The sequence below is a fragment of the Octopus bimaculoides genome, chromosome 9 (genome assembly GCF_046866305.1).
Source record: "Octopus bimaculoides isolate indiv1 chromosome 9, ASM4686630v1, whole genome shotgun sequence".
Taxonomy (NCBI): domain Eukaryota; kingdom Metazoa; phylum Mollusca; class Cephalopoda; order Octopoda; family Octopodidae; genus Octopus; species Octopus bimaculoides.
Genome location: NC_142936.1, coordinates 76,221,932 through 76,249,431, shown reverse-complemented (window position 1 = coordinate 76,249,431; position 27,500 = coordinate 76,221,932). Strand labels below are relative to the sequence as shown.

Genomic DNA, 27,500 nt, shown 5'->3' with positions numbered 1-27,500 from the left:
TATCTATCTATCTATCTATCTATCTGTCTATCTATTTATCTATCTATTTATCTATCTATATGTGTGTTTGTGTGCTTGTGTGTGTGTGTGTCTGTGTGTGTATGCGTATATATGTGTATGTGTGTGTGAGCCAATATACATACAATATACATATATATATGTATAATATATATATGTGAATATATATATATATATATATATATATATATATATATATATATATATATATATATATATATATATATATATATATATATATATATGCATATATATCTATATATATATATATGCATATATATCTATATATATTATATACCTGTGTATTTATATACACACACAAACACATATATATATACATACATATGCATATATATATATATATATATATATATATATATATATATATATATATATATATGTATATATAAGTACTGCGTGTACACGTTTGTATACGTGTGTCTGTACACGCAAGCACACACAGACACACACACACGCATACACGCACACACAAGCACATAAACATATGTACCTTATCTGCGCCTACATATAATCATCATAATAAATATATTTCGGGACGTCGAAACCAATACATCCACCACCAGCCTCCTCCACGAACACGCCCTCTAAAATCCCATATATAAGTCATCACCATCCGCTCCATTGCACCAACTGGTATAGATATATTTCCGGTGTTTCTATCAAAGTCCTTTTCTCAAGTTACCTTATATCAGGAGCTATTAATCTGTATGTTACTATGACTTATATAAGCAGTTGTTATTACATTGATTATGAAACTATACTCGCGCGAGGTGATTGTAATTACACACACACACAGACTCACACATACACACACGCACGCACACACACGCACGCACGCACACACACGCACACACACATGCACTCACAAATACATACATACATACATACATACATATATATATATATATATATATATATATATATATATATATATATATATATATATAATAGTTTATATATATATATTAATATTATCTCAGTTTAAAAAAACCTTTGACAATGTAAATATGCTAATAGTTACCATGGGTAGCAAAAATTACGCAAAAAAACAGGATATCACACCCGTTTTATAGGTAGAGATACCAAGTTGAAGTGATACATTTTGAGTAGATATGAATAATAACACTATATGGAGCAAAACGCATATAAATAATGAAATTAAAGGAACTTTTATTTATATGCGTTTTGGTCCATTTATTGTTATCATTCATATATATATATATATATATATATATATATATATATATATATATATATATATATATATATATGCGGTGTTCATAAATTGACTTTACAACTTGAAAAATTCAGGAAAAGAAGAAAATGAAAAGTAAGGATAACTCTACAGAGTTAATTGGAAAACATATGCAAATAAATATAGGTTTATTAAAAATATCAGAACTCTTCCATGTGGGCTTCGTTAGGTGCACGCGACCTTCTGAGTGGATAGTTCCTATTTTTTTCTGAAGTTTTCAAATTATAAACGAACTTTACAGATACTCTCTATATGTATGTATGTATGTATGTATGTATGAATATACATACATATACATATATATACATATACACACATACATATATTTATATACACACACATAATATATACATGTACACACACATATATATATCTGTGTATATATGCACATACACACTCGCATACACACACACACACAGCCATATATATATGTCTGTGTTTCTCTGTGTTTCTGTGTTTGTATGATTGTGTATATATATATATATATATGTACTTTATTTAAAAGCAGCAGAAATATAACAAAAAAATCGTTACTCTGAGTTTCACGTTCCCGTTCATCGGACAGTTTTGTTAAACAAAACTGTCCGATGAACGGGAACGTGAAACTCAGAGTAACGGTTTTTTTGTTATATTTCTGCTGCTTTTAAATAAAGCATATTACTCTACCTCTGGTATTTGAGTACTCTTTTTTCCACCTTGTTGCACATTGCATGTGCTTACTCCGGTATATATATATATATATATCATCGTTGTTATTAAGAATAATGATAATAATAATAATGATGATGATGACGATGATGATGATAATGATGATGATGACGATGATGATGATGATGATGATGATGATGATGATGATGATGATGATGATAATTATAATAATAAAGCCGCCAGCAAGCTTAGCCAAAATAGATAAAATGTACATAAAAATGAGGGTACTAAAATACCAGCTTTGCTAGAAAGAGGAGTCAACGTTCCAAAGTCACAAATCTCTCACTATAAAGAAACACGCACAGTTAATGTAGCGAATATAAGAAAAATAGGCCTTACGTTTGAAAAACCACAAAGAAAAGTACAGACATCTTAGCATAAAATAATTGATCCTAAGTACTATATATATATATATATATATATATATATATATATATACATATATATATCCTAAGAACTATATATATATATATATATATATATTCATATACATCTACACACACACACACACACACACACACACACACACACACACACACACACACACACACACACACACACACACACACACATGTGCTATTAGCACAAAAGGTAAAATTAATTGATACTGAGATGTTTATTATGTCTGTACTTCTCTTTGAGGTTTTGCAAAAGTAAGAGCTATTTTTCTTATATTCGCGCGTGTTTGTTTATAATGAGGTATTATATGTATATAATGTATGTATATATAATGAGGAAAGATATATATATATATATATATATATATTGTTGTACTTGGGGATGGTCATATTGCCAGTTTAGCCAATAAAAACACACGCACTGTATATTTGGTGTTAATTTTTTTTTTTTTTTTTTTTTCAGCTTTATATTACATTAATCTTAATCTTAATCTTATTTCGGCCAGAGTTCTTTCGTCACACTTCTGTGACCTCATCAGTGGTCCTTTGTTTCCTTCTTTCTTATGTGTGTCTCACCTTGCTAACTATCAGCCGGCTGATAGTTAGCAAGGTGAGACACACATAAGAAAGAAGGAAACAAAGGACCACTGATGAGGTCACAGAAGTGTGACGAAAGAACTCTGGCCGAAATAAGATTAAGATTAAGATTAATGTAATATAAAGCTGAAAAAAAAAAAAAAAAAAAAAAAAATTAACACCAAATATACAGTGCGTGTGTTTTTATTGGCTAAACTGGCAATATGACCATCCCCAAGTACAACAACATCTGTTTCAACACACGATTTCACATAAAAAATCTTGCAAAACAAATATATATATATATATATATATATATATATATATATATATATATATATATGTATGTGTGTGTGTATATGTATGCATAAGTATACTTATATAAATACACACAAGCATACATATACATATATATACGACGGGCTTCTTTCAGTTTCCGTCTACCAAATCCACTCACAAGGCTTTGGTCGGCCCGAAGCTATAGTAGAAGATACTTGCCCAAGGTGCCAAGCAGTGGGACTTCACCCGGAACCATGTGGTTGGTAAGCAAGCTACTTACCACACAGCTACTCCTACGCCTACGTTTAATATATATATATATATATATATATATATATATATATACATACATACATACATACATACATACATATATATATATATATATATATATATATATATATATATATATATATATATATATATATATATATGTAAATATATAAAAACAAAAAGATAAAGAGAGCAAAGGTAAGGTTGGATAAGTATTTTATGGATAGAATCTTACAGCTGTTTCTGGGAAGATCCAGTACTTCCCTCAACTCCTAAACCCCCCTCAACATTATATATATATATATATATATATATATATATATATATATATATATATATATATATATATATATATAGATGTGCTTGTATATATATATATTTATATATGGAAATAAGTAATAAGTATATCTTTATATAAGTTTGTGTCTGCGCGTGTGTGTTTTCCTTAATTGTTTATGCGTTTGTGCATGTCTTTCCATCTAACGTAACCCACATCTAAAATGTCACAATCATTAAATATCAGAAACGTGTTAGTGTTGTTTTTTCCAGTTCCTTTCTCTTATTTCTTCTCCAAAATACCCCCATCCACCCTCAGAAGAGCTGAATTCTCAATTTATGGTCAGAGATACGTATAACCTTATTCTTAATCTTGCAGTTATCTTCTTCATAACACACAGCTTTACACACAACACTTTATAGAACATAAAAGCTTCATTCCGAAATAACACACCTCGCACCCGAAGAAAACTTTTAAATAAATGCTGTAAACAAACTGTTGTGAATCAATAAACAAATTGATAACTTACGTGGTAGGAACCTATTTCAAAGCTTCATAACACTCGTAAAATTAAGGAAGGAAAAAAAAAAAAAATTAATCCGTAAAGTACGTTTGATATGTTCGTTGTTTTACATTGTCTGTATACCAGGGATGTAAACAAATTTCTGGCTGCTGAGATCATAAATCTCATTCCTGAATCTTTCTTCTTAAATTACTAATGGGTAGCAATACATAAAATAAAAAGGAAATAATGATAAAAAGAAAAAAGGTGTCAGTCAATGACACTATTCGTTACGTCATTTTTGATCACAGAAACTATATTTCTGGTCAGTGTTGACCCTATTTTATTTACTGTTTATTATTAGATAATGATACGTTCTTTAGCAATCAAGGTAAATTAGTTTATATTGCTGTTGATTGTGCTATTAATAATCGAACTTACTACATGTACGTTTAGGTACATATGTTATTGCACTACATTTTTTTCTGTATCCAGGCTAATTTCTGTGAATTGGGTGCTAGTACTTAATTATACATAGTTTGTCTTTAAAGTATGATTTATATATTTTCAGTTCGTCTACATATCAGGTGAGAAATTAGCGGAATCATTAGAGCGTCGTACAGAATACATTGCATTATCTACCCAGTTGAGTTCAACTCCTGCTTGGACACATCATTGCTTTTTATTCTTCCAAAATCGATAAATAAAACGCCAATCTTTTGCTATCCTTCAACTCTAACTCTCTCTCTCTCTCTCTGTCTATTTACCGATCTAATTAAGTATTTACTTTCATCTGTCGAAATTCGTTACGTTTCTCCGTGTGATGCTCTTGGTGTGATGTCTCTTTGACTAAAATCGGGGACGGGTTGAGTAAGGTGATAATAATCTCTTCTCATATAAAAACTGCTATTGAAAAATTACTTTACTGAATTGTTCCTTGTTTTTTCATGCTCGTAATTCCAAGAGTAGTGTATTACCGGACGTCCACTCTGTGACTCTTGCAATACTCCAGGGTTGTGATAATGAAACAATGTTCATATGTCTGTCGTTGTGCTAAACTGTCTGGCGGTTTTTGACAAACATGCATCGCAATCGAAATCTGAACGTAACAAAAACATAAACTAACTCACTTATTTAGATGCTTATGACTGTGAAAGTACTATGTGCATCTCCCTGTTAAATGTTTTCATTATAGACTCGAACCTGTGACGACCTCTAATCACCATTCTGATAACTGTATCAATGATCACCCGGATTAAGAACGAATCATGTAAATTCAGCTATAGCAGAGTCGTTTCACTTCTACCAATTTCACTCCTATCAATTTCAATCCAATGAAAATTTGATGCTAATTGTTGCATCCTTGGTGACACTATCTTTTTCATTTTCAATCAGTGTGTTAAGGACAACAAGATCATTTTCAAACGTGGAAGCGTGGGATTGGAAGGAGATTTCGTTGCTATTTCTAGGGTGTATATGTGCAAGTAACCTTGTTGGCTTAACCTCTTCTATTGGTCAATGAATTAAAGCAAGGATTATGATATTTGCACGCCATATACGATAACTGCTATTTTAGTAATCTTTTTTTGTAACTATTTTAATAATTTTGATTATGTTTGCAAGTATTATTCAGTTAAACGTTGACCAACTAAAACGTTGAGCAATTTCGAAACAGACAAAACGGTAACAACAGCATAACATTTCTTGATGATACATGTTTTTAATTCTCTGTCACTTATTTCATAATTTCATTTCGCTAAATCTGAAACAGTGAACTTCCATTCTAAACCAGCCCAGTTAACGTTAAAATTGTTTACACTAACCAAACGCCAAGATAGTAATGAACCTTATCTTTTCACGATAGGATTCACCGGAGTTGTATAATTAATGAAAACTTTGCTGTTTTTTTTAAGCAAATAACTCAGTGAAATGTGAGTTTCTCTAACATGAAATTTTTTAATGTGGCTGGTTACAAAATCCAATGGTTTATAGAACGTAGAAACAATACCAGCAACAGTTCCACCATCACGACCAGTCTCATCACCTTCAGCAGCATCATTATCACCGCTGCCAATCATCACCGATGCCAATCACCGCCGCCGCCGACAACAACAACAACAACAACAACAACAACAACAACAACAACCACCACCACCACCGCCGCCTCTACCGCTACCGCCGCCACCGCTACCGCCGCCACCGCCACCGCCGCCGCCACCGCCGCCGCCGCCACCACCACCACCACCACCACAACAACAACAACAACAACAACAACCATCGCCGCCGCCGACACTGTCGCTCACCAACACCAGCCTCACCTCTACATTTTTACTTGGTGGAGAGCAACTATATGTATATATATAAGCGTACACATACATACATACATACATACATACATACATACATACATACGTATACACACATATAAATATACATACATATATAAATATGTATGTATGTATGTATATATATATATATATATATATATATATATATATATATATATATATGTATGTATATATATATATATATATATATATATATATATATATATATGTATTAGTACATGTATGCGTGTATATCGTTTTTCCTTGTTTACAAACTCCTCGCCCCCCACAACGGTTTTGGCTTAAAGATCTCTCAGAATTCTTTCTATTTCCCTCTTGATCTGATCGTCGTTCCTTTCACCTACTAATGTTACCACGTCCGTTACTTCGTCTCTCTTATTCTTCAGTTACACAAAACCATTTTCCCTCACTCTAGCTATTCCCTAACTATTCTTCCGATAATATTTTCCTCTTCTTTCTTTCATGTGGTATAATTACTTCCCACTCTCTGAACTAATAGTATTACCAGAAATAGAGAACTACTCTATTCGTTTGCACTAGATTTTCATGTCGTATCCTGTCGACGCATGTTTGTGAGTGTATTTGTGTATACACAAATACATACATTAACAAGCAAACGGACAGTATTACCTTAATGTCTCTCACAACTTCGAAGCCTACTCAAGTATAACACACAGATTCAGAGTTGATAATGAAGTTAGGTGGAATGTTTGCCAAAATACATTCTTCGTCTTGCTCTCATTATACTACTACTCGTTGTTGTTGGCATTCCGTCGCTTACGACGTCGAGGGTTCCAGTTGATCCGATCAGCGAAACAGCCTGCTCGTGAAATTAACGTGCAAGTGGCTGAGCACTCCACAGACACGTGTACCCTTAATGTAGTTCTCGGGGATATTCAGCGTGACACAGTGTGGCAAGGCTGACCCTTTGAATTACAGGGAGAACCGAAACAGGAAGTAAGAGTGAGAGAAAGTTGTGGTGGAAGAGTACAGCAGGGTTCGCCACCATCCCCTGCCGGAGCCTCGTGGTGCTTTAGGTGTTTTCGCTCAATAAACACTCACAACGCCCGGTCTGGGAATCGAAACCGCGATCCTATGACCTCGAGTCTGCTGCTCTAACAACTAGGCCATTGCGCCTCCACACTACTACCCATAACAAGGATTAATACTCTAATACTAGGACTAATACCTCATTACTCTAGTACTAATACTTCATTAGTCTTATCTTTTCCGTAATTGATTATATTTTATTTAAGTAAAAATGGCTTTGTATTTAGTCAAAAGGAATTAATTATTGACATGGGTGTTGTCCGTCATTAGTTATTGAATATATCTAAGAGTCCATCTCTTATGAACAGCAGCAGAAGATTCGGCAGTGCAAGCAACTGGAGAGTCGTTGCTACTTCCGCTTACAGTACATCTGAGCGATGGAGCCACGAAAGTGACGGTGTTTCATTGCAGCAAAGGCATGTGATACCCCTGCCACAGCAAAGAAAGTTTCGTCGTGTGTTTGTGGTTTGAAGAAGTTTGAGTTCTGACTTGCAACTACTGACTTGCGCTGATCTTCGATTATATTGCAGGACGGCTGCACAGGATGACCAAACTCACTCTCTTGTCTCAGACTTCCTGGACCAGCTATAAGGTGACCGAGATATTGAGAGTATTATCAGAGATAAAATGAGGTGACTAGATTGATCAATGTGTCTCAAATAGTGAGACACATAGAGCTAAGATACAAGTCACACAGCTAGATTTCGTTACTAGATTGCGTTTTTCTGTTCATTCAAATGTGGTTGGGTTGGTTCTCTTGGACTCATCTAGCCTTTGAAAACGTTATTTTTCACATTACGAGGTGTCCAAGGAGAATATTTGGCGAGACTGTTAGCTTAGTCGTCGACCACCCGACTATGTAACAGGTTACAATTGGGTTACATGTTTCCAGTAGTGTTCACGAGCGACTTGATATTGACTTAGGTAGAGATTTCGTTAAGTGTGTATATGTAATTTTGATACATCTTTATTAACTTCAGCTACAAAAGATTTTAATATCAATTATCATTTCCATCACCCTTCGGTTATTGAAGCAACTGGAGCAAACAGACCCTGCAGAGACGAAGCTGCTTCAGCATACAACAGTCGTTGAATTTCAGATTTAAATGTACATAATGTATGTACAGACTGCAAGATCCACCAGACGTATTATTGCAACTTCTTCGACAAAACACTCTCGATGGCATCGATTTCCGTCATAAAATATTGAAATGCAGCGCATCCTTCGTGATGACATCATTCGGTGCAGAAGAAGAGTTCACCCGACAAGGTCTCTTTTCAACTTTCAAAATCAGGGGTCAATACTATCATCGAGTGGGGAGCCTAAGACCTTTACCAGATTCAGAGCCGAAATATGTCCAGGTGTATTTTATGGGAGGTGACGAGGAAGAAGTTGACCAGAGGTGCAAACTGAACGTGTTGACAAACGTTTGATTGCAAAATTACGGACAATGCTTCATTCAACTCATAAGTTTGTGAATAGCTTGAAATGCGCTCTGGAGGGGATGGACGAGGCGCCTGACCTCAAAGTCGTCGTCACAGCTGACAAAAGATTAGCTGGCGAATATGCTCGGCGATTCAATGCACCGATTCGATGCACCTGCTAATAAATGAGGTGGCCATCATTATGGTTGGAGAACAGCACGGCGAACGAGACATCATTCTCAACCATTTATCATTTATTAAAAAAACACACCAGTCATTTTGAAAGTCCGGAAAATTTATTCATCTATGCACCCAACAGCAAAACCCAAAACATTGTGTATCACGAAGCCCTGCAAGACTGAAATTTTGGAATAAAGATGCCTCTCCCTCTGACAGCCTCTCTCGCCAGCCTACGACAACCTCTATCGCCAATCTCCGACAACCTCTCTCGTCAATCTCTGACAATCTCTCACACCAACCTCCGACAACGTTTCTCGCCAACCTCCGGCAACCTCTCTCGCCAACCTCCGACAACCACTATTGCCAACCTTCGACAATTTCTCTCGTCAACCTCCGACAATCTCTCCCTCCTCCAGTTGACAATTTTTTATGCTTTTTCGCGACGGAAAATACATCTTTTGTGACAGTTATAACGAAATTGCTTTCTTATAATATCAGAATAATAAGGCGTTTAAATACAACATCTTTACCCACTCCCTGGAGTTACCGGGTACACCAGCTAGTATATGTATATATATATATATATATATATATATATATATATATATATATATATATATATTCATTGGAATGTGTATAATCATCTTCCCTTCTAGTGTTGTCGGAACAATTCAACCCCATAGGAATTATTAAATACATCTTTCTAAAGTTAAGGATTGACCAAACTTTCTTTAGTTATACTAGCATAAACAACATTTCATTATTGTTGACTTCGAATGCGATTGTAACGAAAATATAACTTTTAGTACATTTTAGACATTAAGAATTATATGTTCCTATATACATACATGCACAAACATACATACACGAGTGCTCGTGCAATGCATAATGTACATTCGATTGCATTCAAGTAACTAAATTTGTGAGAAACCAACATTTTGTTACAAAGTTGTGTTACAGATAATTTAACATGTATTTCATAAAACAAATACATATTCATTCACTCACACACATGCACACACACACACATACGCTCACACACACACATACACACATACACACACACTTACACAAACGCCCACACACCTAAATGTGTATATACTTACACACACACACATATGTATATATGTGTTTGCGTGTTTGTGTGATCGAATGTGACAGTATATAGGAAAATAATTACTAATGAAAAAATAAAACTTTTGAATCATTACCTTAAAGATGTTTAATAATCCTGATATTTTAGTTAGAATAACTCTTCCCAAATGTACACGAAGACAAAATAAGGAGAGAAAATAATTTTCAGCTTAAGTTAGCCTCGTGGCGTTGTGTGAATAAATTTCAAAGATAGCGTGTTGAGTTGTAAAATTGTATAAACTTGGGTTATACAATTCATTTCCAAGTTACTTATGCGACTTTGATGCTGATATCAATGTCCATTTTCCCGTGGCTGTATGTGTTGCAGAGATTTTTGAAGGATATGCCCATGTGGGGAGATGTTTTTGTATTAGGATATAAAAGCTCCTGAACCATACGACCGGTATAGCAGATATTGCATTTAGTGAAATGGATCTCGCATGCGTGTATTGCGAATGGTGAAATTGGCCGCCATGTTTAAGTCTCTGTGTTCGAAAAATGTCCTTTCGTTAGTAATTTCAACAGGAGAGTTTCTGATTAAGTAAGCCAGTTTTATATCTACCCATTTACTGCTGATAGCCTTGTAGATTTAAAAATCAATTTCCAAATTATCAGAAGAGTCAAAATCATAACAAGTTAAAATAAGGAATCAGTTACATTTTGAACGGTAAAATCTTGGGGAGAATTTGTGGCAGATGCTGACTTTTTGTGTTAATGAAATCAGCCAATCAGTGTTGTTTAGATAATTCTACTATTAATAATACTGATTAAACTTTTTTCTTTTTAAATCAAAATGATTTGTTTACTCCTCAGATTTCAAATATTTCATTTTATGGCTTTGGTAACCACCGTTATCTCTATGTTATGGCATTTTTCCAGATTCTTTTTGACAAAGGAGGTATTTGTATAAATGTGTTATTTAATTCGAAAGTGTAGGGTACGGGTAGTGCTACCAATGTAAAATCTCCATATTTATGAGAAATATAATACGAAGGCAAATAAACACATGTGCACATTGCTGATGGGTTAGTAGGCTAACTTACAAATGTTGCTGCTGTGTTGGAGACGTTTACTAGAGAGTTGATAGGAAGTCACTGTAGAGAGCTGATAGGAAGTGATTGTAGGACGTCTGAAGAACTATGTTATGATATTGGTTTCAAATTTTGGCTCAAGGCCAGCAATTTCAGGAGCGGTGCAAGTCAATTACATCGACCCCAGTGTTCAACTGGTACTTATTTTATCGACTCAGAAAGGATGAAAGGTAAAGCTGACCTCGGCAGAGTTTGAACTCAAAACGTAAACACAGACAAAATGCCGTTAAGCATTTTGCCTGGCGTGCCCACGATTCTTCCAGCTGGCTGCTTAAAATGTCTGACTCATACTATAACATACAAGAAGGCGGTTAACCAGTAGAATCGTTAGCACATCGAGCAAAAACAGCTGCATTTCGTTAGTCTTTACATTTTGGGCTCAAATGCTGCCGGGGTCGACTTTGCCTTTCATTCCCTTGGAGGACGATAAAATAATTATCAGTTAAACACAGGGGTCGATGCAATCTATCTAACTTCTCTCCCGAAATTGCCAGCCTTGTGCCAACATTTGAAACCAATAATATAACATACACGAAGATGGTGAGCCGGCAGAGTATTTTCAATATTGCCTCACGATTCGCTAGAATATCGCACACGTGATCAACAAAATCCGACCAATCTTTATTTAAAAAATTAATTGAAATAAAAGACAGCGTGTTTCAACAAAAATATTTCAACAAAAATCCGATCAATCTTTATTTTAAAAATTAACTGAAATAAAAGACAGCGTGTTTCAACTAAAATATTTCAACAAAAATATTTCTCCCCTGAAAATTGCTAGCCTTGTTCTAAACCAATATTATCTAGACGCTCTCTAGTAAAAGATGTTGGGGAGACGTTGAATGTTACCATGCATTGGAAGTTTTAGTTTTGCCAGTTTTATCATATGTAATCAATATTAGACCTGGGAAGTACTGGGGATTTGTAGTGCAGAAATAAACCCTTGCAGGCAGTTTTCTGCTAAACATTGATTTTGAAGATCACCTTCTCTGTGATTTGAACTGAAAATGGAGCAGAGTGAGATGGGGGAGAGATAAAGAGAAGGAGGGAATAACAGAGCGAGAAGGAACGAGACAGAAAAAGAGAGATAAAGAGATTTGATGTGTCGTCAGGATATACTATTTCGAAATTTATGTGTTCACCCCTTATTGTTGGATATATTGCATATATTAATTGCCTCTTCACAAGGAAAGCTCAGCACCAGAATGTGATATAGGTATTTGGAAAAAGTGCGGGAATAATGGATGTTAGCGCATTGCTTTCTAGCTTGTCCATATTTAATGACAGGTAAACTTGATAGGTTGGGCCCATCCGTGTGGTGTGTGTGTGTGTGTGTGTGTGTGTGTGTGTGTGTGTTGTGTGTATGTGTGTGTTGTGTGTGTGTGTGTGTGTGTGTGTATGTATGTATGTGTATGTGTGTAAATATGAATGTGATCAACTGTTTGAATACAGGTGTACCTGCTTTGCATTTAGCTTTCAAGCAATGCATTTACATGATTACGACGGTAAGCGATTTGTGGACTAGATTTTACCATAGACTGAATATTAATTTAAACCCGTAAAGTTGTTTAGGATACGTTTATAAATAACACTATATATGTACATTAGTCAACTGCGTTTTGTTAGAACTGATAGATATGTCAGTATGTTTGCATTCCTTTTTGTAATATCTTTGGTAGCATTTAAGACGAAAATGACGTCTTACAATTTTCGTTGACAAAAAGAATATGCTAATTATTAACCCAGTAAAGGAATTTAAAATACAGGATATAAGAAAAACTACACCGATTTCATTCAATTTTGGAAAGAAGCTAAATATCCATGTTAAGCCCATTAAAAGGCTTAGCTTAAAATAAACCTTAAATTTCGTCTTATTCTTTACTTCCAGATATTTAGAGGAGTTTTTACTTGCTAAATAGAGACCTCTGGCAGTGAGTATGAAAGAACATATATTAAGTAACAAAATTATTATTACGGGCGCTGCAAAGAGCCACAATCGAGATTTTATATTTGTAATCCAACAAAAAAATCCTTTTCCATATTCTGGAGAAAGTCCATGGTTCCCGGGTGCATATTGAAATATGAGTGACACTGTCACAATTATAAGGGGACATATCCAAGCATATAAAGAATAGTAGACAAGTCTCTTTGTATCTTTTTCTGTACTTCGAAGCGGTGTAAATCCTGAAAAAGTGTACCAGGCATCAAATGACATGACATTCATCCAGAAGAAAGCCGCCAGGAAAAAATAATGCATCATAATAGCTATTGTTGAACACAAGGAACTTGATGTAACTTGTGGTGAGATAAGTAGCAGGAGTTCTGCTGTAAACAATGATACTAAAAGACTAATGAGAAGTTTACCTGGTAATGTAAGGAGATCAGGTATACAAAAATAAACTATGATAGTAATGAATAGAGCAGGAATAGAAGTCACTAATCCTACTAATGTGATATAGCTTGCAAAAGTATAATATTTTCCCATCACCTCTGTTCTGTTATTTACACAAATACTTATGCCTTGTGGATCTTGAATGAATGCTGATTGGTTGAGCAGAATGTGGGAAGCATTTAGATAAAGATACCCATCACTGGTGATGTAATATTCAGATTTTTCCAGTCTTTTAGCTGTACAATTTAATATAGAATTATAGTAAACTTGCCGACATTGTTTCATTTTTTCATCGTAAATAAATCCTTGTGAACAAGAGGGTAGTTTTTTCGAATAAAGTTTATGTTGCCCATTATTTGAAACTTCAAAATTATTATTATTATAGTTAAATATTATTGTTAGAGGATATTGTTGTCTGGGCGTTCCATATGAAATATTTCCATAGATAGATGCATTACAGAGAATATCGTTAATATGAATACCGTTGCAGATGGCGCAGTGAGTGTTCCTAAAAGTAGTTCCATTTGATTCCACAATAGCCATTGGCCCAAACATACACGAAGAAACTAAAGAAGTATTGGTAACGTTTGGAGGACATTTTGCAACGTAATGAATACATTGGTATTTGTAATCTGTATAGTCTGATGGCGCTTCAAACAATACTTGACAGTGATTCTGTATCTGTCTGTCAGGGAAGAGAGAGAAATCTATATCCATCACCTGATTACATTTGTAGTGAACTGTCCATAATATGTATTCCTCTCCGTTACACAGAGCACAGAACAAATTCCTGTAAAGTCTTTTAGTTTGTTTTCCAAAAGCAGGTATGTTGTATAATTGATCATTCTCATCTGGTGCTTCACAGTAGGTAATGTGTTCTGTAAATGAATGGTCGCTTGGACAGCGGTCAAACATGAAATAACTGTTAGCATCAATTTTCCTGCAACTGTAATCTGTTGACAATGTTCTTTGGTTTATAATAGTTTGATTTACCGAATGTGAGCAACATTCATTATACAGGTAACAATAATTGTTACACGAACAACTGATACACATTGTTGGATTACATTCGGGATTGTTTGTAAAACAACTTGACTGTTGAATAACTTCGTCGCCAAGAGCTATCAGAAAAATGATTAGTAGATTCTTGGAGTACTGGAACATTTTGAATTCCGGTGTGAGAACTTTGTCCTTGAGTTAGTGTTTTTATATTTTCGATAATAAAATATTGTTTCTTAAATAGGTAGACAGTTTTTCCCTTGAAGCAATCAACTGTTGTATATCTGAAAATAAAGAAGGTATATATTAAGATAATATTTAGAAAATACCATGATGCAGAACATAACCAGTATATTAATATTGATAATACAATATCCTAACCCAAAGCAGCTTCAAATAATCATTCTCAAAAATATTGCTTTTTTGTTTCTAATATGACCTTTGCAAAGGTAAGAAAGGTAAGTCAGAAAAATGTCATGTAATTGGTAATTGGAAATTATCGAATTCCATAAGTTTTGTAAAGGTAACAGTAACGTATATGCAAAATGGAGACCATAAGATTAAAATGACATGGGATTATCATGTGTCTATCTCTTGCTCTACAAATTAAGATATTAAATGCTTATATAACATTTTCATTAATAAAGAGCTCAGAGCATTAAAGACAAATACTAAATTTGAAATGGCATTTAGCTGCATTTAGTTTGGTTGGCTATTGATATTCTAATACCATACATAATGACAACTGTATTGGCAGTAGCATTAAACAAATATAACTCAATATGTAAACATGTAAACACACACACACACACACACACACACACACACACACACACACACACACACACACACACACACACACACACATATATATATATGTATATATATATATATATATATATATATATATATATATATATTTACTTTATGCATGGATTAAAATTTTTTAGAACTTCTGACATCTCTTCTCTATCTTTAATAGTTTATTGAGTTTATATACCTCGACTATGTTCTTGCCCCCTAGCAGCTTCCATCCCACATCCACAGCATAAACCATGCTCTTCGTCTCTTTAACTCATTCTCCTTCCCTTCTGGCTCCTCTAAATTTCTTTCCACTCTTGATATCAAAACTTTATATGCAGTGATCCCAGACAACGAAGGACTACCTACACTGAAATACTTTCTAGACCTTCGACCTGACCCCCAATCTGGCACCTTCACAATTCTTCGTCTGGCCTATCAGCAAATTCTATCAGTAAATTCTGACTCATATGGTAGACCAGGTTCTCCAGCTTGTTTATAGTACTTTGTTTAGGAGATAGAAATATCTGAAGAAAAAAACCTGAGATGTGTTGTTCTTGGTATTGTGACACATATATGCACCATATACCTGCTATCATCACTTCCAGAATATGTGGCTCTTTCTACACAAGATTTCAACGGTAAAATCAAATCATGTGTGGGTTTTATTCATTCAGTACTGCGCAGTCCCAACTTGCAAAAACAAAAAGGCCTCTGGCGAGTGAGTGAAAGCAGCAGGGAGAGGTAAAGAGGTAAAGGAGAATACTGGAAGACTCTTGTTAGATCTCTACGCAGTTGGTGACCATTGGGTTATGGCCGTTCCAGCACAGAACTTGTGAGTAACTTCGCTGTCCGTTTCCTCCAGTGGTAACAGAGTAGCTCTATGTAGACACAGCACAACTTTTCCTAACAGAGAGAGGGGGTGATAAAAGGAACCCTAAACATTGCGTACTCACCTTAAACATGACAACTCCCTGCAGCTGTCTGCTTATTCAGTAACGCAGTCGAAACATGAGGAAATCTAAGGATATTAACCTTGGTTATTGGAATACGACAGTCACCCAGCACCAGAACGAAAAATAGCACTGGTTGCCCTTGAACTAAAGGAATGCAATATTGACATAGCTGCACTCGGTAAAACTCGTTTTGCAGGACAGGATCATCATAATTGGAAGTTGAATACGTAATTTTCCAGGTGTGGAAGAAATGAGGACGAGCTTCGCTGCTCTGGTGTTGGTTTTGCCATCAAGACAGAAATAGTCAGATTCCTTCTTCTTCTACCCAAAGGTATTTCTGATCGTATTATGACACTAACGTTGGAATTTGATCATAAGACTGGTTCACAATTTCCCTGACATTCCTATACAGGTTGATGGGAAAAAGCTAAATTATGTGAACTGCATATCTTGGTAGTAAAGTAAATTCGAGTGCTTCCGTTGATGATAAAATCACCAACCGTGTTGCAAAGGCAACCAGCGCATTTGGAAAATTCCGTCATCGCCTATGGAATGAAAGGGGGATTAAACTTGACACCAAAATACAGGTCTATAAAGCTGCCATTTTTACTATTCTCTTGTATGGTTCAGAATCGTGGATACCCTATTGATGACACATTAGCCAACTCGACATCTTCCACAAGGGCTGTTTCAGTCTGCGGTTATTCACTAAATGACAGAGTTTCGAATGCCGACCTGTTCAGCAAGTATAAGATTGGTGGAGTCGAGAGTTTCTTTATGCAGTCGCAATTGCACTGGGCTGGCCATGTCATCAGAATGAATGACGAAAAAATACCCAAAGTCCACATGTATAGCCAGCCAGATAGCGGAATGTTGGTCGACCATGGCTCAGATATAGGGACAAACTGAAGAGTAATCTCTCAGCAGTGATGATAGCTCACAACAATTTTATGCGAACAGCCTCGGAGCGAACAAAATGGAGATCGTTGTGTCAAAATGGTATAAGAAACTTTGTTGCAACCGGCATTAACAGACTTAGGGTTGCAAGGCAAAGAAGAAAAGCACTGCAAATATACCACCTGAACTCACTTGTAATCTCAAACTTGCAGCATCTGTATATATATATGTAACAGGCAGATGAGTAATAAACGAAGTTTAGTTTTAGAATAGCTTTATGACATATTTCAACTTCTAAAGGCAAATTCACTGCAGTTACCATGGAGAAAGTTCTCCCTTAAGAAAAAGGTGCAGAAGCATCATATCTGCTCAGTATTCCCCCTTATTGAACTCCCACACACATTGCTGGTTTTTTAACCTCCCTCGGTAGGAGATATGGAAGAGAAATAACCAGAGTAGATTCTAAAGTCTAAGCTTCATCTTCTAACAAACAGCATCAGTGACTGAGTTGCGCTCGCGTACAACCTGCTCGGAGTAAATACAATGAGATACTCGCTATAAAATGATGAATAAACGAACTTTAGGCTCGTTAAAATATGTTTCTAACAGAATCTCAGTTGAAGATGACAGATTTCCTCTTCTTTGGCCTGTGCGATTCGCACAAATGAGTCTGATGTTCGACCTTGTATCCATGTGTGGTATTTTTATTTGGTGAATCTTTATAATACTATTGCAACAAAGCGTCTGCAATCCTTCATGTATGTTCATTGATGGGTAAGATACTCTAAGACGAAGTTGTATTAAATAATTATCTAAACCTAGCGGGGTGTTTTGCCTTGTAAAAGTATTTGTAGCATGCTCCTTCAATACAAGGAGTATACTGTGTGTAGTATTAATAATGAGGTTTGCTGCTTTGTTATGTATAGTACGACTCTGTGAATCTGTGAATTCCTGTTACTGACGTTAGCATGTCTAAAAGTGATTTTTTTCTTTAATAGTTGATCTCTGTCGTTTTTGTAGCTTAGTTACTCTGCCGAATATGTTTCGGTTCTTATAGCGTTTTTTTTCTCAACTTGTTTCCTGAATTATTTGTGTGTGTTGGAATTTTGTGAGTGTTTAAATTTTTTTATGTGTTGCTTTTTCGAGTTGGTGTTGATTGGTATTTTGGCGGTATTTGTGTGTGTGTGTATGCGTGTTCTCATATATATATATATATATATATATATATATATATATATATATATATATATATATATATATATATATATATATGTGTGTGTGTGTGTGTGTGTGTGTGTGTGTGTGTTCTTGTATATATATATATATATATATATATATATGTGTGTGTGTGTGTATTCATGTGTGTATGTGTGTTTTTGCCTGTGTGCATGTTATGTATGTTTGTTAGTGTGTGTATGCGAGATTAGCATTTGTGTTTGTGGGCGTGGAATGTCTGTGTGTTAGTTTTGCATGTGTGGTGCTTGTATGTCTGTAGGTGACTATGACATGTATGTGTAAGTTGATATGGAAAGTATGTTACAGATAAAGTATCTACAAATTTAGACAATGCGAGGAGGTAGAAGTTTGCAGGGAAGAGAAACTCCTGTTCCCTTTCTGTGGTGACGAGTGATCGGTGGCGATTCGATGAGCCAAACGCGATCGAAATTGACAGAGAGAATAGTGTGAGATGGGTGGCTCATTGTTGAGCTGAATATCTCGTATGTGCTCCGAGAAGCAGTCGCATAGACATCGACAAAACTGTTCGAAACGTAAAAAAGCAATAGACGAGGCTTGTAGAGGCTTAGCTAAAAGAAACAGTGATGACGATGGAGCTGATGGTGTCAGTGAGTAGCTGTAACGAGAAATGGTAGCTCAGGATTGGTTTGGGATAGGTGTGGTGGAGAAAGAGTTACTAAACAATAAGACACGGTTGTTCCTGCTACTTTTAAAGCAAAAGTGACTTTGGGAATAAGCGGCAAGTGGCAGAAAAGTCAAAAGGCGAAATAGGGTAGTACGTTTGAGGTTAAAGTAAAAGGATAACAAATTGGTATAGTAGAAGAGAAAGCGCTTTGTGGTAGGTCAGACTTGGTGAAAATCTGTGGCGGCTGGTAGTGGATGAAAAGACAAAGGAGGTTGGATTGGTGAACGTTTGTATTTATAGTCGGAGAGGAAATCGCTCGATGTATAAAGTAGAATACTCTTTACTCTTACTCTTTTACTTGTTTCAGTCATTTTTGACTGCGGCCATACTGGAGCACCGCCTTTTTAGTCGAGCAAATCGACCCCAGGAAGCCCTGTACTTATTCTTATTCTATCGGCCTCTTTTGCCGAACTGCTAAGTTACGGGTACGTAAACACACCACCATCGGTTGTCAAGCGATGTTGGGGGAGAAACACATACACACACATACACACACATACACATATATATACGCATATATACGACGGGCTTCTTTCAGTTTCCGTCTACCAAATCCACTCACAAGGCTTTGGTCGGCCCGGGGCTATAGTAGAAGACACTTGCCCAAGGTGCCATGCAGTGGGATTGAACCCGGAACCATGTGGTTGGTGAGCAAGCTACTTACCACACAGCCACTCCTGCACCTATATACATATTTTATTAGAAGGTGAGGTTTTTTTTTTCGTATTTTAACGTTTCCATGTTAATGACTACGGAAATGACACTGTTTCTTCAAACGAAAGAAAATTTATGCACAAAACTCTTAACTGCGCATCCCATAAGTATCTTGTTAACAATATTACTACAGCCTACATGAAAACCAACTCTAACTGTTACCATGCTAATAAATTTCCAACAACTTCAAAATGGGTTATGGAAAAGAACATTCAGCGCTACTTGAGTCATTTTATATCTATGCGCTACTTGAGTCATTTTATATCTATGCGCTACTTGAGTCATTTTATATCTATGCGCTACTTGAGTCATTTTATATCTAAGTGCTACTTGAGTCATTTTATATCTAAGTGCTACTTGAGTCATTTTATATCTAAGCGCTACTTGAGTCATTTTATATCTAAGTGCTTCATACATTATCATAAAACATGATGTAAACACTGAGTAATATATGCAGAAAAAGTAAGGAACGCAGGGTCCTTCAAATATTTAAAATTGTATGATAATTTCTACTAATAAACATGTTACTTCACCACTTTTTCTCGCTGTCGGATGGTTCAGCTATAAAGATAAAAGGGACAGTTTGAAAATTCATGTTGTTCGATATGGTAGAGTTCTAGCCATTCATTCTGTCATTAACTTTAGAACATAGAAGAGGCTTTAGTTAAATTAATAGAAAATATCCCCTTTGAGAGAGAGAGATAATGATGTAAATAAACATATAACAACGATTGAGCTTGATATATTAAATACCCCACTGATATATAAAATACCCCTGTGTGCGTGCGTGTATGCGCGTGTGTTTGCATAGGTGTATATAAGAAGCAAATTACTTTTAACAGTGAAACTCGAAGTCGATAAAACTATGACCAATAGCGCGTATTGAATATTAGGTTAAAAAGTACTTGGATGGTAACAAAAAAAAAACAAACAAAACAAATCAATGTCTGACCCACGCGCAAAACAATTCCTATATCACCTGCAGTTTCCAAAAGTCTTAGATTATAAACACCTCTCTCTCTCTCTCTTTCTTTCTCTCTCTCTCTCTCTCTCTCTCTCTCTCTCTCTCTATATATATATATATATATATATATATGTTTATATATATATATATATATATATATATATATATATATATATATATATATATATATATATATATATATATATATGCATATATATATATATATATATATATATATATATATATATATGTGTGTGTGTGTGTGTGTGTGTGTGTGTGTGTGTGTGTATATATATATATGAGAGTGTTAATTAATAAGGCATTAAAACAGAATGACACACCCCTGATACAATCATATGTATGTATGTATGTATGTATGTATGTATGTATGTATGCATGTATGTCTGTGTGTATTCGTCCATCCGTTGATCGTATGTCACTTTAACGTCTCTTTAAATTTCTTCAAACTGGTTTGCTAGCATTACGAGTCATCACCTGAACGGCATCTGTAAATGGGTAAAGGCGCTCAAGTCCTATAACCGCTTTTTGCCGGTGGCAGGAGGTCAGACTTTCTCATCATAATGCACACAACCGATAATGGTACCACAAGGTGTCTCCTTCGACACTCTACAATTCCTGACAGCCCACCACACAGGACGGTATTTACCTACCTGAAATGAATGAAAAGTACACGAACTACCTAAATGGTATCTGAAGCAAAACCCAGACAGCTACAACAAATTGAGTAAGTCTGTCAATTTAGTGATGTAACGACTCGGAAATCAGAAGCATGTGCACGCGCACGCACACACATACACACCCACACGTACAGCCTATCCCATATACACGCACTTATATATATGCACGCATACACGCACACACACACATACGTATGTGTATATATATATATATATATATATATATATATATATATATATATATATATATATATATATACATATATATATATATATATACATAAATGCGTGTATGTGTGCATATATATAAGTGCGTGTATATGGTATATATATATATATATATATATATATATATATATTTATATATATATATATATATATATATATATATATATATTTATATATATTTATATATATATATATATATATATATATATATAGAGAGAGAGAGAGAAATATATATACATACATATATATATATATATACATATATATACATACACGCATACTCATGCACACACAAGCGCTGACACACACGCGTGCGCACACACGCACACACACATACGTATGTGTGTGTGTGTGTGTATATATATATATATATATATATATATATATATATATATATATATATTCTTACGCCTACCTATTAAATTAACCTAAACCTTCACTTGAATCTCTTATAACGTCTCCAACTTTTGCAGATATCGAGGTTCAAATATATATTATAAAATGTATTTTTTATTTGTCTCCAAACGCAAAACACAGCAAGAGACGCGCCGAATGTACAAATAACAACCATGTATTCCGACAACTTTATTCTCAATCTGCCTCGTCTCCTCTACATGATATTATACATAGTATGTATTATAGAACGTAAAACTTCGTTTCTAAATTGTGCCCTCGAAGAAATTGTTAGAAATACAAGTTGTAATCAGACAATTACAAATTAGTAAACGATTTGGCAACTTACGTGACAGGAACATATTTCAAGTCCTCATGACACTCCTAAAAGTGGGAGAAGGAAGCTGTTCCGCCAACTACGTCTGGAATGTTACTTGCTGATTTCAATTGTATATCTTCCAGGACTGTAAACAGTTTCTGGCTGTTGAGATTGTAATTCCTGATTCTGAAAGTTTTTTCCTCAAGTTATTTATTTTATAGTAATGTATGAAATAAAATGAAGTGAAATATATAAAAAAAAAAAAAAGATTTAGCCAATGGGAGCTTATAACGTCATTAGAGTTCATTGAAGACGTATGCAATATTTGGTCTTGGTTTTACTCTATTTCATTTATTTTATATGCTTTTGGTTTCAATACAATCCCGTTAATCGTATGTCTCTTATAAAATAATAACGATGATACACTTACACCTATTACATTAATAGTAATATTGACAATCAAATTTACCTTCTGCATGCTCACATTTATTTTATTATGCTACAAAGTTTACTATTCAATAATTTGTGTTTTTAATAAAGTGGACGCTTTAACATATTTATTCAATTCACCTAAGATTTGTATATTTTCAATACTTCTAATATGAATACTCATCTAAATTGATCATTGTATGTTCTAACTCTCTATTTCAAAAACATTTGATAATCGGACGAGCAGTTTGTTAAAATTGTAATACTCAAGGGTTCTGACGAATATTCGCATGTCCCTGCTTTAAAACAATCAAGATAATCGTCATGGAAACACAGTAGAAACATGAACCAATTATTTATTGAAGTGACTTTGGCTGGAAGATATAGAGAGTTTGAGAGAAAAGTGCATTTTCATGTTAAATAATCCCATGACAAGTTCGAATCTACGACTAATATATAAAATAATTTTATCCAACTTCATCAGTTATCATACGGTTTAATAACAGATACTTTAGAAATGCAGTTTAGGTGTTGCTATTGTTTATCCAACACATCAACATCGATCAAATACAGATATGATCAGAGGGATGGCAGCCATGATAATTTTTCTTCGTTTTCTTTTTTATTTTAAGAAACCTTGTGTTTAGGACATTATGTACAACATTTAAGCTTGGAACGTATAATTTGAGCAAGATTTGACTGCTAATTCTAGCAATGTTAGAAGAAAATAGTGGCTTTTTGTGTTAACTCGGTTTCAGCAATTGTTCAGCTTATTTATCATGATAGCAATTTAATACAAACTTCCTGATGTATAAGAATTTTAATAATGTTTGCTTTTGATTGCAATTACTATTCTGTTAACTAATCCTTATTTTATACGGGAAGCACGCATCTAAATTTGTGCACATACTTTCTGTATGCGTGTGTGTGTGTGTGTGTGTGTGTGTGCGGTGTGTGTATATTTAAAGTAGATCTGTTTTGAACCGAAAGAGGGAAAGAGAGAGAAAGGGAGAGAGAAAGAGAAAGAGAGAGAGAGATAAAGAGAGAAATTGCTGACAGGATGAGGTATTAAACCCCGGTTCGCATACCATTGCATCGCTTTATTTTATAACTGATTAAAACATATGGTTTCACTGGAAAAGGTTTGAAGTAACTTGAGAATCGCATCCATCGCGATTTTGATCTGGAGAAAAAAGAGCAAAATCAAAACTGTTCATTACTCTTATATGCCTATTTCTTCTTTATTATGTAAAAATGCGCGGTCTAGTTAGGGTGGTTAACGTGTTCGGTTTGCCATCATAAGAGCTTAGGTTCAATTTTTGAACCGGACGACACGGTCTGACTTTGAGTAAGGTATTTCATTTTAAATTGCTCCAGTCTGTTCAATAGAAAATGTACACCAGCTGTGTGCTGATACATTTCTCTCTCTCTCTCTCTCTCTCTCTCTCTCTCACTCTCTCCCTCTCTCTCTCTCTCTCTCTCTCTCATACTAAATATGCTAATATTTCAAACAATAGGGAAGTATAGATGGTGTCTGTCTGCTCACGAGTACTCAGTCATTACGAGAGAGAGAGAGAGAGAGAGAGAGAGAGAGAGAGAACAACAAAGAAAATTACAAGAAGAAACCCCGAAGAAATATTTTAAAAAGGAAGTGGTATAAATCTGTTCATGGCATCTAGATCATGTCCCTTCAACAAGTTAAATGAAGAGTATTGTTAATGTTGATCTTAAATCTAGAAATGTCTATGTCTAGTGTGGCATACTGCAGTCCTTTGGGTTCCAGATATGACTTTCTTGCTTTGTGTTCGATTTAGACAAAAATGTCTACGTGTATGACAGAAGACTGGGGGTTGGCGTATTTATTTTTGAAGTCCCTTGCACCTCTGGTCAAGAGGTCAAGTATCTGGACTCTCAGAGTTAAAGTCATACGTGAGCATTTATGTTTTCTTTTCATAACAACAGCTGTAGAAAGCTTTCACAGAATGCCTATTGAATAGTTTCTAACATTTACAGCTATTGGGGAAATGTTTCTCTGCGAAGACTAGGAATTCTTTTCTCTTTGGTCATTAGTGATCTATTTTCTAGCGAACTTCTTTGCATTATCTATCGAGTGGACGATATCAAACTTTGCTCGAGACTTATCCTTTCAGTATGATAATATTCAATGACAGTGTAACTATTTGTCCAGCGTTGCAGTTCTGTATTCTATTATGAATATCTTTTACAGTGGCATACTAACAGAATCGTTGGTACGCCCCACAAATTACTTAACAACATTTCGTCCGTAAGTACTTTCCGAGTTTGAATTTCGTCGCGGGAAGATAAGGCGAAGAAGGAGGGGAAGGAGAAGAAAACGAAGGAGAAGAAGAAGAAGACGACTACGGGAGTGGTATGACCCTGTTGTAGAGGCTGTCTGTGGAATCTACTTTAATGGTCAAGTGACCTAAAAGTGACCTGTTGTGGTTGTTGCAGTAATGGTAGGTACTGCTCTAAATAAATTCATGGGTAGCGACTGTTCTTAACATATCTATCTTTTTTAATATTGGCGTGAAGTTTACATAGCCGTTAGGATATCCCGTGTTAACTCGTTGGGGATTCGAAAGAAGGTATCCTTTGCCTGAAATAAACTTGGGATACTGATGCCGAGACGTGACTCCTGATGGTGGCTATAATGATGGTGATGTCGAGGAGTCCTAAGATCCATAAACATAAAGCTGGAGTCTCCTGCTACATTTACAAATTTCTCTGCATGTAATGCATATTTTACAAGTCAGAATTGTAATGTGTCCTTTGCTTGCGGTCTATCCCTCGTTTGGAGAATTTACTATTTCCGAGGTTCCGCTAACTATGAAACTACTTCTGGGGTTTCGCTAACTATGAAACATATGTATCCTGGATTTTATCTTCACCATTTCCTAATTTTTGAATATATATATATATATATATATATATATATATATATATATATATATATATGTGTGTGTGTGTGTGTGTGTGTGTGTGTGTGTGTGTGTGTGTGTGTGTGTGTGTGTGTGTGTGCGTGCGTGTGTGTATGTGTGTGTGTGTGTGTGAGTGTGAGTGCGTGTATGTATACACACACACACACACACACACACACACACACACACACACATAATTCTTGATTTCTATATTTGAATCCTACCTCCTTATCATGTGCACATGGATCTAAACATTGTCTTACGATTCGTGGCATTACTTACACAGAGCTGTTAGTGCAAAAAACATGGATGTAGACCTTGACGTTTAAAAATGTGGACATGGAAACCAACTTAAGTTTAATATACGAGAAATACACAATATTTACGCTGCTTTCAATGACGAAGTGTTTACACTTATAGTTAATAGTAAAATCTGTCAGAAACCAAACTACGACTGATCTTTTGTGTGGATCATCGCCTTTGCATTATGTTCTTAATAAAACACTGATACAGTTCACCTAATTAACATTCAAATCGTTCAAATTAACTTATCCGTTATTCGGTGATTAAATGTGCATTAACACAAAAGACGCTTCAGAACTGTTGCGTAACTGAGGTAAGTAATTTTTCGCAGAGAAGTGTATTCTGCTGTACGACTAAAATACATAACATACATATAGGTTGACATTACAAGTCTGACTTGTAAAAGATACATTACATGCATAGAAATCTGTAAATGTAGCAGGAGACTCAAGCTATATGTTTATGGATCTTAGGACTCCTCGACATCACCATCATTATAGCCACCATCAGGAGTCACGACTCCACATCAGTATCTCAAGTTTATTTTGTTATCTAACATGTTTCAAGCTAAAAGCTATCATGTAAACATTGCCCCAATGCATTCCATCTGTTTATTCAAGTATCCAATGGGAAGTAAAAGTTAAGCAAATGTTAAACATCTTCTGTTGGTGTGTTTATGTGCACTCTTATAATGATGGACAACGTCCATAATATCAACATCACTGTAAATATTTTACTTACGCTTTAGAAGTTTACATTCGGTTTACAGCAGCAAATCATTTATTCAGAAAAAAAAACAACCTTAGAATAAATAGCAAACTAAGTATTGTTATTACTGCAAGAAAGCTGCCAGTCAGTAACGTTAAAAAATTAAGTTAAATGATAGTTTTGCTTAAACGATTTGAGATCTAAAAAAAAAAGCATTACGCGCGCACGCAAACACACAACTTCGCGCGCACATATTTATGCCCATATTGTCATCTAAATTCGTTCGTTTCTTTGCAGTCTTATG

The 27,500-nt window shown here is 35.0% G+C and overlaps 1 protein-coding gene across 1 annotated transcript in view; it reads right to left on the bottom strand.

The window, feature by feature from the left end:
* LOC106872519 (uncharacterized) overlaps positions 1–23,005 on the bottom strand; it is a 33,605-nt gene extending 10,600 nt beyond the window's left edge. Inside the window, 2 exon segments of the mRNA XM_014919539.3 lie at positions 10,522–15,210; positions 22,848–23,005. The gene's annotated coding sequence lies outside the window, so the exon portion shown is untranslated.
* Between the last annotated feature and the right edge of the window lie 4,495 nt (positions 23,006–27,500).